Source organism: Symphalangus syndactylus, chromosome 9, assembly GCF_028878055.3.
Source record: "Symphalangus syndactylus isolate Jambi chromosome 9, NHGRI_mSymSyn1-v2.1_pri, whole genome shotgun sequence".
Classification (NCBI taxonomy): Eukaryota; Metazoa; Chordata; class Mammalia; order Primates; family Hylobatidae; genus Symphalangus; species Symphalangus syndactylus.
In genome coordinates this window covers 128,311,324-128,326,323 of record NC_072431.2, presented here as the reverse complement: position 1 = coordinate 128,326,323, position 15,000 = coordinate 128,311,324, and positions in this window count along the sequence as shown.

Sequence of the window (15,000 nt, the reverse complement as noted above, 5' to 3'; positions counted from 1 at the left end):
AAGTGGAAGGAAAATGGAAATAAAAATAAAATTTCTAACCACAACTTTAGAAAAATTATTTTGAAGTAGTATTGAAAAAATAAAGGTTAGAACGAAATTTCCACAGCAGCAGAGCTTATGAAATTAATACAGAAACCCAACCAAAAGTTCATCATACATGCATATTGTTTTGATATATATTTATTGAGAATTATTTTTATTGAGAAAAATCAAGCTTTAAATAAATATTTTATATTTCTCAAATGAGTACCACGTTTAATCAGTTAGTTATTTCTATACTTCTTATAGAAAATAATAAATGTTGTTAATTTAAAAAGTGCAACTGCAAGATACACATTATAATCTTATTTTACAAATACCTAGTTCTCAATATATACAACATATTATAGACGATCCTATTTTACAAATCTACTTATAAAATATATAGTAGACTGTGTGTGGCTCACACCTGTAATCTTAGCACTTCGGGAGGTTAAGGTGGGAGGACTGCTTGAAGCCAGAAGTTAGAATAAAATATATAGCATGTGATATATAATTTTACAAATATACATATTTTATATATATACAAAAAATTCTGAAATATAAATAAATACCTCCTATTTTTCTTCTTAGCCATTTCCCCTTTTTTTGTATTGCTTTCTGTTTTCATCCCCTCAATGGAGTGATATCACAGAGTACAAAGAAGAACCAAAGTCATTTTCATGATTTCAGTCTCTAAAGTGAAATATCACAGAGCTCATTTATTTAGTCAAAAGAGTTGATGTTTTAAAGGGGGAGAGATTTCATTCCACTTCCTGTTCCTCAAATTTAGGTTTGGAGAAGCGAGAGAATTGCTAGAATGTAGCAATTCTGAAACAATTCTCTCTTCTCTAAACCTGTTTTAGAATTGCTAGAATGTAGATCTGTACGAATATATCCTAAAGTTCCTGTGTTTTTTATTTTTTTCCCCAGCTCTTCGGAGAGTATCTAGGCATGGAGATTTTAATGACCCATAGCAGTAGAAGACACAGTTGAATTATTTCATTGTCCTCAAACATCATGCATAGGTGTCTACTAGAGACATCACATACCAAGTGGCTTTGCTTGATCAATGCCTGAAACCAGGACATGCCAACCAGTATTGCTCAACACTTGCAGGCATGGAAATGAGATGATGAGAGATGGATAACACCCCACGCAGACTTTGGTTCTATATAAACCTTCAAGTGTTTAGATTTGACTTCAGAGAAAAGAGTGTTGGGTTAAATTAAGTCTCAGCCACTCCAGCAGCAAAGAGTTGTAAATTTCTGGTAAGCCCTCTTCTACCTTATCCAGCAGGTATGAAGACAATGTAACTAAAATTGTCACTTATTTGTCTGGCTTCTCTTAGTCATAGTGGGTAAGCAATTACTTTCTTCCGTATTGTTCTTCAATATCTAGAGTAGCTAAAAAAAGGTAAGTTACTTTTGATGGTTCAGTAAATGACACTCAAATTTACCCTGCCCACACCTATTCTGAATGTCCCTGATTCTGCTTCTCAAGAGAGTATGGACATGGCTGAGAATCCGTATTGATGCTGCTTATATTCATTAAATTCACAGTAATCTCTTCTCCAACCTTCAGAAGATGCTCAAAAACCTGGCTGATGAGGTCCTCCAATTTCTAACATTGTTAATAGTCTATTCTAAACTACTTAAAAATTCAACCATAGCCAATAATTTTCCTTTATTTGAGAGAAATAATAGCCCCAAATGCTGGGCCTTTAAGAAGTTTTAAATTACATTTCTTCCTCTGAATCTCTTGCAAACTCTTGTGGCTGTACTCCGGCCCCAGGGGCTTTCAAAGATTTTGCTTGTGACTCCACGGTAAAGTATATTCAATAGATACCAAAAATAATAAAATTATAAAACAGCATCTTTACTATGAGTGGTATACTCTAACATTTTTCCTTTTATTCTATTCCATTCTAATGATTTTTATATCATTTAAAAATATTGGTTATGACTAGACTGACCATAATGAGTGTCTCCAGGAAAATCCTGGCTTATCTTTGTTAATTCCACATAATTATTTGTACCATTTATGTTTCTCTGTAAAATGTTTCATGTTGTATAATAAATTATTTGGTTATCCCAATTAAAATTCACTAAATTGATTTCACAGCATACTAACAGTTGTAATTCAAATATTTAGGTATTTGTCTTCTGAATTAGACATTTGTTTCTCTGAAAACATCTCCAACTTTTCATAATTTGTCATCCTCCCCCATAGACTGAATTTGTTTTGTAATTTTCTGAAATCTTAACCTGTTTCTTGGTAATGTGCACAGGACTGGACTCTAAGCATTTTCTTGATACCCTATGATTCTTACAAACTCAGATACAAGTGTCATTAAATTGTCAGAATGTATACAAATTTTACTTCTTCATTTTTAAAATAATTAAGTGATTTAGGAATGTGGTATTAAAAATCACCTTATACATCTTATAATTTCTTTGCTTTACTTTTGAAATTTCTTTGAAATTCATCTCTTTCATAAAATTATAAAATTTGAAATTTCTTTCCTTAGGTAAATGCTATACGAGTGCCAGCCACACAAATCCCCATTCACAAACTTACAGTCCTTTCTACTCATTTGCCTTTATTGTTGGGTCTAATTTTGGTGATTTTTGGCCTTTGCTGTATAGGCAGAAGTCGTTACAAATAAAAGTTGTCTTTCTCTAACTATTTTTTATTACTCTGCTCTTTTGGTTTCATTCAGTGTTCTCCTTCCTCTGGTAAATAAGACAAAAGTTGCAGAAGGCATTGCTTCCCTTTTGTGATTCTAGCTATGCAAAAGCATTGCTTCCCTTTTGTGATTGATGGCAAACATCAAGAGGAAGATCTACATGTTAGAAGTGAGTGACCAGAAGATGAAATGACTGTTATTTTCTGGTAAGGTGTGGACTATCCAAATATTTGAAATATCCAGCATAACCCTAGGTAACTTACTGTATAAAATAAAAAATTATACATTATTTATTTTAACATAAATAGTAAATAAATATATATGTAATATTTTAATATAAATATTAAATCAATATTATGAAAATGTATTATTATTTATTTTAAATATCCAGCATACCATTAGATAACTTACTGTCTAAAATACCTACTTAAGTATTGCTTGAAGCCACTATTGTAGGATTTAATGTTATTTGCAGGATATAAAATCCCGATAGATATTTTGATACCAGAAGTGACTGTTGCAAGTAACAGAACATAAAATGTTATTTATTTGATTGGTTAGGTAAGGAACTGTATAGTGAGTATCCTACATCATCAGGCTGAGAGATAAGAGACCCATTTGTAGAAGTGACAAAATATTTGGTAAAATATCTGATTGCTATACCCTGTAAACAGAACACTTTTCTTCTGTGATGTTAGGGGAAATTGGTGTGTACCTTATTCTGGGAAAATCCTTATGAGAGAACAATGAATTCAAGCCAGAGCCAGCCATATATATATATATATATATATATATATATATATACACACACATATGTGTATCTTATACACTATTATACACTATATAGCCACTTTAAATATACATATGTGTATATGTGTTTAAAAAGTATATTAGCCACTTTATATATACATATGTGTCTTCCCTCATTAAATAATAAATTTGTAAATATTTTAAGATCAGAATAATTGTCCACTGTTGTTCTTCAAATCAACAGAGACTATTACATTGGAATCAATTGACATGCATTGAGGTAGTTCTTAATGAGAATGTACAATGTAAAATGATGAAAATCTTGAAAAGTCACTCCAAATGTGATTTGTACAATCTAAAAGTACACTTCTTTTTTATTCATATTCTCTGTACTTCTGTTTGTGGTTTTGCTCCAGAAAGTCACAGAACAAAAGTTTCACAACAGGGAGAGGAATGCTGATAAGGCTGATAAGGCTAATTTTCAGAAAATATTTCCCAGAACCACTCCTAATAAAGACATTTTGGGGAAAGCTTTAATCTTACTAAAATGGTATGACTCTATGTCCCAACCCAAATCTCATGTTGAATTATGATTTCGAGTGTTGGTGGAGGGACCTTGTGGGAGGTACTTACATCTTGGGGGTGGATTTCTCCCTCGCTGTTCTCATGATAATGAATGAGTCTCATGAGATCTGGTTGTTTTTAAGTGTGTAGCAGTTCTCTCTCTCTCTCTCTCTCTCTCTCTCTCTCTCTGCCACCATGTGAAGATGTGCTTGCTTCCCCTTTGCCTTCCACCATGATTGTCAGGTTCCTAAGGCCTCCCCAGTCATGCCTCCTGTACAGCCTGTGGAACTGTGAATCAATTCAACCTCTTTTCTTTATTAATTACACGGTCTCAGGTAGTTCTTTAAAGTAATATGAGGATGGACTAATATAGAAAATTGGTACCAGAGAAGTGAGGCATTGCTATAATGATATCTGAAAATGTGGAAGCAGCTTTGGAGCCGGATAACAGGCAGAGGTTAGAACAGTTTGGAGGGCTCAGAAGAAGACAGGAAGATGAGGGAAAGTTTGGACCCTCCTAGAGACTTGTTCAATGGTTGTGATCAAAGTGCCGTTAGTGATATGGACAGTGAAGTCAGGCTGTGGTGGTCTCAGATGGAGATGTGGAACTTATTGGGAACTGGAACAAAGGTCACTCTTAGCAGAGAGACTGGCGGCATTGTGCCTATGCTCTAGAGATCTGTGAAGCTTTGAACTTAGGAGAGATAACTTAAGGTATCTGGAGGAAGAAATTTCTTTCTTTCTTTTTTTTTTTTTTTTTTTTGAGACGGAGTTTCACTCTTGTTGACCAAGCTGGAGAGAAATGGCGTGATCTTGGCTCACTGCAACCTCCACCTCCCAGGTTCAAGTGATTCTCCTGCCTCAGCCTCCCGAGTAGCTGGGATTACAGGCATGTGCCACCACACCCAGCTAATTTTATACTTTTAGTAGAGACGGGGTTTCTCCATGTTGGTCAAGCTGGCCTCAAACTCCTGACCTCAGCTGATCCTGACCTTGGCCTCCCAAAGTGCTGATATTACAGGCGTGAGCCACCGTGCCCAGCCTGGAGGAAGAAATTTCTAAGCAACAAAGTATTCAAGATGTGAAATGGCTGCTTCTAATTGTGTATGCTCTTATGTGTAAACAAAGAGATTATCTTAAACTGGAACTTATATTTGAAAGGGAAGTGGAACATAAAAGTTTGGAATATTTGCAGCCTGACCATGTGGTAGAAAAGAAAAACTTGTTTTCCAGGGAGGTATTCAAGCCAGCTACAGAAATTTGCATAAGAAAAGAGGAACTGAATGTTAACAGCCGATAATGCCTCCAGGGCATGTCAGTGACCTTCATGGTAGCCCCTCCTAGCAGAAGCCTAGAGGCCTAAGAAGAAAAAATAATTTCATGGGCCAGGCCCAGGGCCCCACTGCTTTTTGCAGCCTTGGGACATGGTGCCCTGCTTCCCAGCCATTCCAGCTCCAGCCATGGCTAAAAGGGGCCACGGTACATTTTGGACCATTGTTTCAGAGGTTCCAAGCCCCAAGCCATGGCAGCTTCCACATGGTGTTGCTTCTGTGGGTGCACAGAAGTCAGGAATTGAGGTTTGGGAGACTCTGCCTAATTTCAGAGGATGTAGGGAAATGCCTGGATGTTTAGACAGAAGTCTTCTGCAGGAGTGGAGTCCAAATGGAGAAACTCTACTAGGGCAGTGCAAAGGGGAAATGTGGGGTTGGATCCCCCATACGGAGTTCCCACTGGGGCACTGCCTAATGGTGCTGTGAGAAGAGGGCCACTGTCCTCCAGACCCCAGAATGGTAGATCCACCGACAGCTTGCACCATACACCTGAAAAAGCCGCAGGCACTCAATGCCAGCATGGAAAAGTGGCCATGGGGGGGGGGCTGTACCCTGTAGAGCCATAGGGGTGCAGCTGCCCATGGCCTTGGGAGCCCATCCCTTGCATCAGCATGCCCTGAATGTGAGACATGGAGTTAAAGGAGATTATTTTGGAGTTTGGAGCTTTAAGATTTAATGACTGCCCTGCTAGATTTCAGACTTGCATAAGACCTGTAGCCCCTTTGTTTTGGCTGACTTCTCCCATTTGGGGTTGGGGCATTTACCCAATGCCTGTACCCCCACTGTATCTTGGAAGCAACTACCTCATTTTTGATTTCACAGGCTCAGAGGTGGAAGGGAGTTTCCATGAGACTTTTGACTTGGACTTTTGAGTTAATGGTGATATGAGTTAAGACTTTGGGGGACGTTTTTGGAAGGCATGATCATGTTTTGAAATGTGAGAAGGACATGGGGTTTGGGAAGGGCTAGAAGTGTAATGATATAGATTGGCTCTGTGATCCCACCTAATGTTGAATTGTGATCCCGAGTATTGGAGCTGGGGCTTGGTGAGAGGTGATGGATCATGGATACAGATTTTCTCTTTGCTGTTCTCATGAGATTGAGTGATGTCTCATGAGATCTGGTTGTTTAAAAGTGTACAGCACTTCACTCTTTTCTCTCTCTCTTCTGCCATGATGTGAATATGTTCTTGCTTCCCCTTCATCCTTCTGCCATAATTGTAAGTTTCTGGAGCCCTCCCCAGCCATGCTTCCTATACAGCCTGTAGAACTGTGAGTCAATTAAACTTTTCTTCTTTATAAATTACCCAGTCTCAGGTAGATTTTTATAGCAATGTGAGAACAGACTAATACACTTACCAAACAGCACTGATTTTCTGTATTACTGTAAAGCAGCTCTAAGAACAGAAACTCCAGTTCTTGATGGGCGGTGGGGTGAGTATTACTTTAAGGAGAATACTAAGATTTATGATTTGGCCATAGAAGATACGGAGCTCTTTTCTTGAGAGAATGTCTAAAGTTCCTAAGACTAGATCAAATAATGTCCCACTGAGAGGTAAAGTGATTCATATATATATATATATATATATGCATATTCTTTAAAAGTAGTACTCTAGAAATGTGAGAAAGATTGAGAAAAGAGCTATCTTGGTTATGTAGGTAGAGAAGTTTAGTTAATAATGGAGACTCTTCTAAGGAACTGTATCAGAGACCTAGAAATATAAGGAGAAAGGAGCAGAATCAGCATACACAGATTACAGGAGATGACAAGGGGAGAAAGTAAAGTGGAGACTTTCATTTTTGGTCTTGTAGAATGAAGCCATGTATGCCATGGCTTTTTTACTATATCCAAAAATGAAATATTACAGGAGTTTAAAGAAAACTCTCCTATAGCAGGAAACCAATGTCATGGAGAAGACATTCTAAGGATGCAGAGTGCATGACTGGAGACTAAGATGGAATAACAAACACTTGATTGTGTGGAAAATGTATCTGGCATTCTGCAGTAATAAAAAACGCAGTAAAATCATCACCAGTACTCTTTCTGGGACTCCTAATGAAGATGTACTCATCTTGCATGCCCACTCTGCTCTGAACCCAGGAGGCTGACCCACATTTTTAACTTTGGTTGGTTTACCGGTTGCGGTCATCGGCAGGAGACCGGAAAGCTACAGGACAGAGTGGTTAGGGTGCTACACTCTCTTGCTTCCTCCCTGTAAAGTCACGATAGGTTGGCTTCTGTCTTGCTCAAAGACCACAAATTTTATTGGGTTGTTTTCTTCAATAGCCATCATCTCTGGGAATCACACTGTTCTTCCTCACCTAGAGATAGGATAAACTTTCCACCATCTTAAATTTTAGAGATGCTACACATACTGTGTTATTTGTTAAATGTACAGGAATAAATATTCTGGAGATCTAGAACAAATAAAAATTCTGGTAACCTCAATGGAAAACCACCAGTGTCTAAGAAATTTTGGAGATATGTAGAATATACTTGAATGATTAGAATTAGATTATCATGATTTAGTCCAAGAAAACACCTGTTTCAATGGTTCTTTGAAGATATTGGAATGATAATGGGAAAAACATGCAGTTTTGACAGTATGACTACATAAGAATTAGAGAAGAACAGAGATGGTATTTAAGAGGTGCATCTGCAAAACAGTGTTTGATTTGTGAATAAAATGAAATTTACTGTGTGAAATTTGTGACCAGAGGAAATAACCTTCCATGGATTGAATTGCTTATTTTTAGCAGTACTGAGTGAAGCAGACTTTGGGATTAAATGAACCAGTCTCCTGAATTATTTGAATTACCTTGGGTTACAAGCGGTTGTTGAAGCAATGGATTTCTCTCCTCAACTCTTGGCACTATTAGACTGGTTACTTATTCAGAATACTCAGAATGTAGGATCACAAATCAATAATATCTAGTCTTGTCACTTGGGAGGAGATATGGGTAATTTGTGTAAGACAGCTAGAAACTTTAGGAAGGAAAAACAAAACAAAGGAAATTCATTATGAAAGACTTCAACATAAAGATGAAAAATGTCAAGTGATAAAGCAAAGTAATTAAGTTCTTAAATAATATTGATTCAAGTAAAGAGGGCATTTAATCACTGAGAAACACATCTATGGCTGACAATGCAGAATACGGCTGAATCTGGTTTGCCTGTTCCATACAGATCTCAAAGCCTCCAGAGACCTAAACCCACTGACATCATAATTGCTTTGAAGAATAATGGAGAAATCTGAATGGGAATAAAAGTGACATAGTCTTACAACCTAAGCATGGGTTTTCAAAGAGTTTCTGCATGGATTTGGGTCTGACATCACCTGTAGAGAGAAAGTGTCTTCCGACTGCACAGGGCTAAGCATAGATAGTAAATCGAAGTGACTTCAAGGAAAAACAGTGACAGCATAAACTGAACGTACTCCAGTTTCTTCTACTGCTGTCTTCAGAAGTTGACTGAACCACTAATCTTTAGAATTGAGAGAGCTATGAGTTCTTAGCCATTTTGTAAGGAGTTAAACAGCTTCAATAAAGAAATACTGATAGCGATCAGAGGCAGCCAAATCCCTAGCCAGATAGGGGCAAGTAGCCTGTAAAACCCCACCACCAAGCGGAAGACAGTTTGAAGCTGAGCTACAAATTAAATCCTTGGACCAGACTGAGAAGTTGTCTTCCTTTTTGGCATGTGTTCCTCTGATTGTTACCCCCCCTTCACCCTATTTTACATATACCTACCATTTCCTAATTGGATTTCTACACTGTTGAGCCCACCTTTGAGTGATGTCTTTGCTTTAACCTTTTTGCATACTCACAAACCAATCAGAATGCACTCCCCATCCTGTGCCTATATAGACCTCAGACTCAGGTGGTGGAGGAGGAGATGGCCTGACTTTGGGGAAGAGACAGCATAACTTCGGAGAAGACAACCTGCCTTTCCCGTCCCCTCTCCAGCTACCCTCTCCGCTGACGGCCATTTTCATGGCTCAATAAAATTCTCTGCCTTCACCATCCTTCAATCATCCATGTGACCTCATTATTCTCGGACACTGGACAAGAGCTCGGGAACCACCAAATTCCGGTACCCAAGAAAGGCTGTCAAACTAGCCCTTTTCTCTAACTGGTGGATGACAGCCACCCTATGTGACAAGGCAGGAGGCCAACTGAGCTGCTAACATGCCACTGTCCATTGGACTGTGACACTAAATGAGCACTGTAACACCCACTCTGGGGCTTCAGGGTCATGGGCACCCTCACCTGGGCACCACCACATTCCCCTCAAGGCTATGCACCTGGTCTGGCTATGGGCCTCACACAGAGCTTTCTCCTGTGTCAGCACCAAGAGAGGCTGGCTGGATCCCACACTTGCTTGCTCACATGCTTCCTCCCACAAGCAGCTGAGCACAGTGGGCTGAGAGGATGAGGAGCACCTGCTGTGAGTCTGGTGAAGGGTCCGAGAAAAGTCCTGCATCAATACCACACTTCATGCTAATATGATGGATAGGAGCTACAAAGGTAAAGGATGCATCATTCGATTTTTAATCATATTTTGTGGAATTTGGGAATGTAGTAGCAAGTATCTAAACAGATGTAAAAAGAAGGGGAAAAAGAGTATGACCCAAGAACATGTTGGGAGACTGGAGCCTGTATAGAAAAGGAAGCAAGTTTTAATGCTAGAAGCAGAAATTATGAGGAAACTTTCAAAAACAGAGTGTCAGAGTGTCTCATTTTAAGATTAAAGTTTGGTTAAACAATGCCATATCCTTCTTATTTTGAAATTCTCAAAGTTCCTTTTTATTTGAGTCACACTTGAGGAGAAAAGGGGTCATAGTGGTCTCCAACAGGCTGTCATAATATAAAAAGAGATAAAATATTTCTTAAGAAAAAAGAAAGTGAACATTAATAATCTCATGGACTTTGGGACAAAACTTCTTAAAATAATTATTGTTTTGTATCCATTGCCCAGAGTATCCCCTGGAGATATTGAGAGGACTCCTGTATTTTCCACAATATGAAAAATAAAGGACAAACCAATTTTAATTAAATCTTAAAGTACTGAATAGCTTTAAGTAGCTTGAGGGTTTAGGGTCACTGAGGAGAAAGACATGTCAGTTACATTTGTATCAGTACCTTAGAGGTATTTTCTAGTAAAGATTTTTTTAATTTTAAGAGTGAAATCATATTTCACAAGTTGAGTAGGTGAAAACTGCAGAATGAAAATTTATTCACTACTCTCTAAGGAGATTCTAAATAGGCTATATATGGCTTAAAAAGGTGAAGTTTAACTACAGAAAGATGCAGCTCAATCAAATTAAACATTTACATTAAAGATAATTTAAGTGATTAATTTATAGGTCATTCTTTTTCTTAAATAGGCATTGCTAATTTATCTTTTCAATATACTTTGGAAATAGAAATGAATGTGGAATGGTTTCTCTTGAGCAATCCATTGTATAGAATAAGAAATAGATACATAAGCGAGTGCTTACATTAAAAAAAAAAAAAAGGTCTCAATGTCCCAGTAATTATGCAGATACAGAGCATGGAAGTACTGGGGGAAGAGCAACTAATGCTGCATTGAGATGTGAATGAGCCACTCCCATTAGAGTAGAGTGTTGACAGGAGAAGAAGTGGAAATCCACTGAGCAAGTAGAAAGGAAGACCTTTGATGCAGAGGGAACCCACTATGCCAAGAGGAAAGAAGTCTGTAGAACTCTGACACTTACAGGAAGAAGAAAATAATTTAGTATCAAGAGGGAGTAGTGGTGAAAATGATGTAGGAAAGTAAGGCTGAGACATTTCTATAGGACTTTGGGGATTGGGCTGGGAAGTTTGAACTGTACTTTTGGACCACTGAAGTTTGAAGAGGCAAGATGGTAGTGATACATTACAGAACTATGCTTTAGCCAAAAGTGTGCTTGAACATTGTTTTGATCAGCTCATTTAAAAAAATAAAGGGCCAGGTGTGGTGGCTCATGCCTGTAATCCCAGCACTTTGGGAGGCTGAGGTGGATGGATCACCTGAGGTCAGGAGTTCAAGACCAGCCTGGCCAACATGGTGAAACCCATATCTCTACTAAAAATACAAAAAAGAAAAAATTAGCCAGGCGTGGTGGTGGGTGCCTGTAATCCTAGCTAGTTGGGAGGCTGAGGCAGGAGTATTGCTTGAACCCTGGAGGCAAAGGTTGCAGGGAGGTCGAGGTTGTAGTGAGCCAAGATTATGCCATTGCACTCCAGCCTGGGCAACAAGAGCTAAACTCCATTATATTATAATAATATAAATAATATTATTATTATTATCAATAAAAATTAATAAAATAGCCTTCAAAAATTCAGTGGATTAAAGCTCTAGAATTTTATTTATTGCTCATGTAACATGTCTAGGTGGGCATTCAGGTCAGCAGGGCAGCTCACCTCCAAACTATCATGAAAAGCCTCCTTCTATCTTGAGGCTCTGCCATCTTCAGAGGCTGGGTATCTTCTGAACCTAGCTGGCAGAAGCAGAAAGAGAACATGAAGGAGACATACTCCCTCTCCTAAAATGTCCAGCCAAGAATTGGCACATATTACTCCCACTGATTTGTCTATAGTAATGAAGCCATATCTAATTGCAAAGTAAATTAAAGAATGTATTATTCTTTTATGTTCAGAGTAAGAAGAATTACAGCATGCAGGTAAAATTCAAATATATTACATACACTTAAATAAATGTATATGGCTTCTCACTAAAGATATCTCATGATTAATGCACTAATTGGTAAGAAAACTAAAATATGGAATATTGAACATATATATTTGAAATTGGTGGCAATAAACTGGAAAAGGCTTGACATCCTTAGCCTTGCTGTACTTAGATAAAGGAGTATTTTCAGTCAAATAGTTGCTTAAAATGCAGTATATAGATTCTTTCAAATATTTATCCAAAGGGGCCTTTCATACAGTGACCTCTGAAGAGGCTTTTGGGCCCTAGCGCAAACTTAAAATGAATATGGCACACTTATAGACTGGGATGACTCAGATAGGCAAAGGTAAGACAGCATATGAGTTCACAAGCAGTTAACAGAATGGGCATCTCTTATTTGTGAAAATCAGTGTTTTTTAGGTGAACTTGAAAACTGCTAAAAAAAAAAAAAAAAAAGGAACCATCTTATTTTCCACAGAGAGTATGTGAAATGATGAGAAGATTTTTTTAAAAATAAGAAAGTAATCTTTTGAAAGAATTTTAAAGTACTGTGGATGGCAGAGTATACAAAATCCTCTTGACCTGAATAGACACCGAGAAGAAAGCAGTTTCTCCATGGAGTCTTTTAGCTACGGAAAATATTTATGAAACAATTCAGTTATACTCTCTCTGGGTGACAGACCTGACACTAGTTACCTGAGCAAAACCAGCTCCTTTCATCTCCCCATCTTCATTCACCACACTTCACAATACTGCCAGCTACCTGTGGTTAGCATCTGTAGCAAACATAGCTGATGCATTAGTATCATTGGGATATGCATAGATCTCATATTATATACAATTTAATCTTAAAGAACTGTTGGGCACAATTTGACTTCATAGTAAAAAAAGTTATTGTTTTAATTTAAATCTCCATTTTCTCTTACTTGTCTTACTACAGTGACTTAGTACTTGGCTCACTTTATTCCAATTCATTATACACATTACTTCCAGAGTAAATATCCTACAGTATGAATTTGATCATTTCACTGCCCAGAATAAAACTTTTCTTTGTCTTTCTATTGCCTACAGGCTATACTCTTTTGCACACCATAAATATTTCTTTATTATCCAAACCCTGACTACCTTTTCAGTTTTACCTCTTCTGCTTTTCCCATTGGTATGTTATGCTACAATTATGCTGAAATATTTTCTCAAATAGACCAGATTCTTTTCTACTTCTATATGATTAAGGATTCTTTTGAATACTCTACTCAATTCTTATCCACATTATTAATATAATAGTATCTACATCAACATTTATTTGAAATATTCGTTTCCAGAGAACTTTCTCTGTTCTTTACAGTCTGAATGGGATTCCCCTTCTAGATACTCCCAGATTGCCAAGTACCTGTTTTTCATTGATCTTTTAGGTGCTGCTATAACTACTGATTTAACTATCAGTCTTCAACTTTAACTTTTAAGCTCTTTGGAGGTGGGGCCTATCCCTGTTTTCTTCCTCTTTTTATGTAGCCCCAGTATCTGGTACGGTATATGATATGTAGAACACATTTGATACATATTTGTTGAATGATTTGTGTTCAATGTGGTGGATACAGAGATTTGCCTTCATATAAGAAATTGTTACCCAGCTGTCATCAAACAGCCTCTGGCTAATGTTCCTTCAGGATGCACCTTTACCACAGAGAGCTGCCTAAGGACATATTTTTCCTAGTGTGATCTACATCCAATGACTCATGAAGTTGTTGTTATAAAGTCCTGGCAACTTGATCTAGGAAGGAATATCCTGATGGACCATGAATCTTCCTTTGTGGTGATCACTGAATCTTGTTAGGCCTGCAGAGCTGAAGGATTTTTTCCTGCTACTCCATACTACTTCCTTTTCTTTCTTTACACAGGTTTTTAGCCTTAATTAATAGTCTGCCCATGAAACTACATCTTATCCTTTGTATTTGGATAGCACAGCTACAACAGTTGATACCAGGAGTGGTCTCAGAAAGCAGGCAGCGAGATAGAGTTTGCAAGATGGATAACTTCAGTTGTTCCTGGTTGGAAATGAGGACCTTATCACTACTAGTTGGTTGAACTTAGAAAGCCCTTGGCATAAATTCTAATTGTGAAAATCTTTACCAGTGGTAAATTGTGATGTTGTATAGGTAGAAGGCCTGTACTAGATGGTGCTAATTGTTAGGAATATCAGAATTATAAGGAAATTACAATGATAAGGGCAATGCAATTGGATGGCTAAACACCATTGATACAAAAGAAAAAAAAATGCTTCTAGTTATTGGTAGACAGGTAAATGTCAATTTTGACAGTCAAAAGATACCCTTGGTAGAATAGAAAGCAGCTTTGAAAGCTGAGGATGAGGATAAGGATTTAATAGAGAGAGCAAACACTGGAGAAAGGTGAATGCCTAACCAATGCTATGACAATTATAGCATATCAGGGCCTCAGTTAGGACAAATAGGGACCCTGGTATTTAATAAAGATATATTTAGGGGATTCCTCACAACATTTTGAATTACCTGAACACTTTGATCATGTTTATCAAGCACTATCATTCTAACTTATTGAAGGCTCTCCCCCATAAGAAAACACATATCTCCTTAGGATCTGCAACCACCTCTGCTTCTGGCTACTAGACCTAAAACTATGATTAAGTTTATCATAGCCCTGTGGAGAACATGCTGAGCCTGATAAAGAAAGAATGAGCCTGTACCCCAATGAAGGTGTAAGTCCTAACTAGCATGTACCAGCATAGAGTGGAGGAGTATGTACAGATTGGGTTCTGAGGAAGTTTGATCAAGGGAGATGGGGCAAATAAATCAGCATAAGGGAGAGATTATTGATCAAAATCACTATCCTAAGTTGTAGGATTTAACTGCCTGCCAAGGACTCCCCAAATTCTCTTAGAAATATGGACAAAGGTCTAGATCATTTATGTGCAGCGAA